Here is a 6003-nt window from a genome sequence, read left to right on the forward strand (position 1 = left end):
GTGATCACATAAATCGCACTCTCTTTTATCACGTGCACCTTTAGTTTTGGCTGCTGCGTTTACCTTTAACATACAAGATGCTACTAACTTTATATTTATGATTATTGTTGAGTATTTTTTATCTATATATGTGTGCTTTCTGTCATATATCGGGTATCAGAAGTTACATAAAGATAAATTAGGTGAAGGTGAGTTGCCGGGTTCTCAAAATGCGGTCCCCGCAAAGTATGTTATTCTCGAGGAACAGATAGATGATGAAGAAACTAGCCCATGACCACCTGTTTATCATACAACTCGTCGTAAGATTTCTAACTTTGATAAAATACAAATAAATCCAGTCAAACTTACGGGGCAAAACTGTCATTTATCAAATATATCTTAAATCTAACAAAAATTATGGGGAACAGTTACTACCCCTTGAAAAAGTCTATTTTATTTTTAGAAAAACAAACACAGTTAGATACTCCGTATGTTGTAATTCTGACACTTGCTCTTACAAATCTGTATAAAAATACATATTTCATGCTCGTTATTTTTTCTTTTTCTGTTACGGTATATTAGCCCAAATGATCAACTTTGAGCTAACAAAGCTTGCTTCCTTAAAAAGATGGAAGAGGGCTGAGTTATCCAATCATTTACAACTAAAAACATAATATGAACTATATACAACCAGGCATACACTACTGAATGCAGCTCCATTTGTCGGGTTCTTTCAATGGAGACATATAATCAGAATATCAATTTTGTAAGTAATTAATTTTGTTTGTTGTTGGTTAGATTCCAGCATTACACTACAAATGTATCTTTGTTCCTTAGTTGTAAGTAATCAATTTTGTTTGTTGTTGGTTAGATTCCATCATTACACTACAAATGTATCTTTATCCGAATGGATGCACATGCGGAAAAATAACTATTCTTTACAAATACTAAAATAAAAATAAACACCAAATCATAATTAGTATAACCAACTTTGTCTGGTACTCATCTTTTTATTTTGTTACGTAGAACCATATATGCCATAATAGCCTAATCGTTTCCTACAAAAGGACAAAAGGTGTTAGTTTTAAATTTCACTAACACCATATACTGAATGGTCAAGGAATGAATGGATCATAAACGATCACAAGATAACAGGGTCAAGTTGCAAGAGCAAAAAATACTTGTCATCCTTGGTAACTGAATAGGGAAAATTTATTTATTGTGTTATGTAGCAAAATAACTATTTTTTCTTTTAAAGGAAAATTTACATATTCTACACGTGGCAGTTTTAGTCATCGTTTTTGTGCCAAGCAGGAACAACGAGGCAACAACAATGATTAAATGCACTTAATTTTCTATTTATAACTTAAAATTCATTCATTCAATTAATTCTATCCATTTATACTTGATTATTAATATTAATTATGGGGAATATGAATTATAATATTGATTATGGCTTTTATAAATGTCATTAATTTATGATAAATGTTAGAAAATTTGAAATGATTTGTAACACCCCGCCAAAATTGTCATTGACGCGGATGTTAACTCTTGTCCCAGTGCTTGGCTTGACTTCTAAGTAACAGCAGAGTTCTACAGCGGAAGCAAAGTATCTAAGTACCTGAGACAAAACATGCTTAAAAGTGTCAACCAAAATGGTTGAGTGAACAACATAGGTTTAATAATCATAATAAGTTTTTAGACCACAAGATTTAGTTATGAGGTTTAATCAGTTCGGTAGTAGTGCTGGTGTATATGATATCGAAACTAACCAAAAGTTACCCTAAACACATCACGTTCGTGTCGTTGAATCATTATTATGTATCCATTGACCAGCGGTCATCCGGATAGAGACGTCACTCTCAATAGCGCTATTCACAATAACTAAGCTTACCATTATTCCAGTAATTAACGATATCATGATAGGGATTTAGCATGAATCAAAGCATGTTAGCAACAGTTTGAACTGATCAAAATAAAGTTTGAGTACTTGTGTCTAAGTGTAAAACAGTTAAAAAAGCAAAAGCATGTGTCCCACCCCAAAAGTTGTAAAACAGTTAAAAAATAGTAAAAAGAGGGGCTATGAAGTTCACCTTAATAGCAGATAGATATTCCACGCAAGTTATATGATCGGAGTGTTGAACACGGAGATCTCAACCTAGAGATATTTTGTTCGATTAGTTAATGTCTAATAGACATAAAGTTTGTTTATTAATATAGCAAACTATATTAACAGTGACCGTTTTCGAGAAAGTTATATTTATATAAATGATAATATACTTAGTGTACTTAAATGTTACTATATAATTAAATGTATAAGTTATACTAATAATAGTATTATTATTTACCTTAATCAACTATTATGTATACTTATCATTATATGTTACATATATAAATATACTTTTATGTGATTCATACATATATATATATATATGTTTTATTATTATTATTTTACATGTATGTGTTCATAACTATATGGTATATATATATATATATATATATATATATATATATATATATATATATATATATATATATATATATATATATATATATATTAGGTGTAGGTGTTACATATACATAAGTGTAAGATGATACATATATATACTTATTACTTTTTATTATTATGTTTACTAACGTATACAACTTACATAATAAACATTCATACATACATACACACGTACATATGCATACACATATACACATACATATACACGTATGCATATATTTACATATACACACACACATATACATACCGTGTATACATGCACATACGTACGTATGCATGCATGCATGCACGTACACCATGATCATAATTACCTTACTAATTACAAAATCATAACTTAATTATCATAACCTTAAATTAGTAACTTTAACATAAAATCATGAGTTTTTAACATAATTACTAGTAGTCTTTTTTTGCTATAATCAATTTATAATCTTTATCTATCTTTACTAACTAGTTAATAACTCTCCACACAAAAAAATCATAATCAATCACCTAACCATATTCTTTTATCTTTTAACCTTATTAATAACCATAACATTTTTAATTTTCACATTCATAATCTATTTTTAACTTTTTCACCTACATAAAATCATAAACCTTATATTTGTAGTAACCATAATATTAACATAATCCTTACAACCCTAACATGTTAAATCTTATTGATCTTACCCTATGTCATATTCATATTCTCATAATCACATTCATTATCAATTTTTAACACATAAAATCATAATCTTCTTATTAATCATAAAACTTGATCAAGATCATATTTCGTACTTCATTATCAATTCTTATACATAATACTTAATATAATACTTATGAGTAATTAAATTATGTACAAGATTAACTAGGGTTTTTAGACTACCTTAAGAAAATTGGAGACCAAGAATGGATGAGCTTTGTGGTGCGTAAACAGACAGAAACCAGCAGCACAACACGACCCAAAACAGATGGGTTATTGGGTCAGTTTTATCACGCAGAAACAGAAAAAAAAAACACAGCAACACAGGAGCAACGAGCAGGCTTATTTGGGTCTGTTTTTGGGTCACGAACACCAGCAGAAAACAGCGGAGAATACGCAGCAACAATGGTGACTTTGTGGCTGTGTTTGGGGCGGTTTTGGGTAGTGTTTGAAGGCGGTTTATAGCAGCAAAAGATAGTGTTGGTGGCGGTTCACAGCAGCAGCAAAAACGCTGCTGTTCGGGCTGTTTGTGATGGCGAAAACAGTAGCAAAATTGCTGTAAATGATGGCGATTTAGCTGCAGAAAAACGCAGCAAAGTGGCAGTGGTTCGTGACTGTTTTTGGCGGCCAAAGACAGCAGAAAAAGCTTCTGTAGCAGCGGCGGTGGTGGCTGAATATGGCAACAGCACAGCAACCTGTTTTGGGGCGAGTTTAGGCTACAAAATGTTAGAAAGATATCTCACATCGGTTATAGTACCTCCCCGTTAATTTAAACTTCGTCCCGAAGTTTCAGGTAGGCTTCTCGGATGCATCAGCGGTTGAGAAAAGATGGGGATGTTTTCGTCACATTTGATCTTCACGTTCCCAGGTATACTCGGGGCCTCTACGTGAATTCCAACGGATCTTAACAATAGGAATAATGCTCTATTTCAAGCCTTTAGCCGTGAAGTATTGCCACAGCCAATCCTAAAAAGAATAGTTTACACTGGGTGAGGAAATATCTGAAAAATGATTGCATTTGCCACAAAATATTGAATTATAGAATTGATATCTACGAGTGTGTTGTGGTTTATCCATGAAATATCGGAAGTAAAAACTTCTCAACGGTCAACCTTACTAAGGGAAAAGTTACTGAGAACATAGATTTTGAATGATGAACTCAATGGTAAGTTTCGATGGGCAAGAGGAATTGTGATTACTACGTGGTGTAGAAAAATACGAAAATTTTTATAATAACAACTATTGAAAATTTTATAGAAGTTCGAGTCGTTTAAGGTGACAATGTAAAAAGGAACGAAGTTCTTAGTAAAACTAGAGTTTTGTGCAACATGTACTATTTTAAGTAAAATATCTTTTGAATAAAAGAATTGATTTATAAAAGTCAAAGTATAATTTTATATGTACTAGTCAAAAATAAGTAAAGGTAAATTTTATTTACTTTATTATATAAACATATACGATTTATAAATTTATTTTATAAAATTTCAAGAGGATCGAACAGTAAAGCAGTGTGTGTAAAATTTTGGTAACAGAATTTTCATATTTCGGAGGTTACGAGTTGGAAAAAGATCGATGAAGATCAAGTGAATGATTTTTAAAAATTTCGGGTTATTTTTAAGCAAAATGTTGCGAGGTAATAAAATGTATTTAAATACGGTTGTTGACTATATTTAGGACATATGTTCTTAGAATTCAAAATGTCCATGTGTGAAGTTGTTGCTGACAAGTGAGATATGAATGGTAGAGTTTAAGAACGTGATAGTGAATGTGGTGTTTATGATATCTTCGTTTGAATATTCAAATGAAAATCTTGCGAGTGGTTGTCGCTTATCTTCGACAGGTTTCCTAATGGGTTTATGAAAATCTACACTAGGAGCGTAATTGCAGATAACAGGAGGCATGCTTCGAAGAAGTTTCGGGGGTGTCACTTCAGGTCACTTAAAAACATGCATCCTTCCTTCCAGCGGGGATGTGATAATTAAGCGTCAAAGAGATAAGTTGTTTAAGAAAGAAAGAATGCAAATCTTTACAACGTTTATGGCATAGGAGAATTTGTTAATCTACTCATGGGTATGAGATAGATAGTCTGATCGTAACGATCTCTTCGTATATCTATAAATTAGATGATAATTACCCTTCATGTAATAACATTGAGATTTTTTGAATGAATGGCTTGGAAATTTTTCTTTGATTCACTTTCTATTCCATATGTCATGATATTGGAATTTCTATATGAATTACCGTAATATAATCACGTCGGCCAAGCGTCATTATATTTCACTAATTCATACTTCCACTTCAATATCACCCCCATAAGGTCAGGACACGTGATCAAAATTAGATAGTTGACGTGGGAATGTTGAGTCATGAGTGACATCCCTTCGCATGAGTCAAAGAATACTTTGAATCACAATGGCGAAGTCAGGTTATAAGATATGTATGAATATGATAACAATCACATACTAACCGATCCTTTAGAGTCGGGATCAGGCAAGATGATAGGGTTTGGCTTGATATCCTTAGGAAAGGATACAGAATATAAAAAGAGGTAAAAGCAGGTAGTAAGATGAAATAGCATTATAAAGATTAAGGGTAAGCGCTTAAAACTAAGGCAGAAAAGGTTATAGACCTAAAGATTGCTAAGGCAAACATAGAATGCAATCCTGGTTCTCTATAACAAGCCTTGGCTCTTCTAAATTACATAATGAGATAGGTATGGTGACATTCTATTGTTGGAATTCAGAGGTGTAAGTATAGTTTCTATAGCAAAGTGTTTCTAAAGATTTTGAATGGTATAGGAGTTCTAGGCATAACAAATATAAGTGAACTTAAT

The sequence above is a fragment of the Rutidosis leptorrhynchoides genome, chromosome 3, assembly GCF_046630445.1.
Source record: "Rutidosis leptorrhynchoides isolate AG116_Rl617_1_P2 chromosome 3, CSIRO_AGI_Rlap_v1, whole genome shotgun sequence".
In the NCBI taxonomy this organism is placed as follows: domain Eukaryota; kingdom Viridiplantae; phylum Streptophyta; class Magnoliopsida; order Asterales; family Asteraceae; genus Rutidosis; species Rutidosis leptorrhynchoides.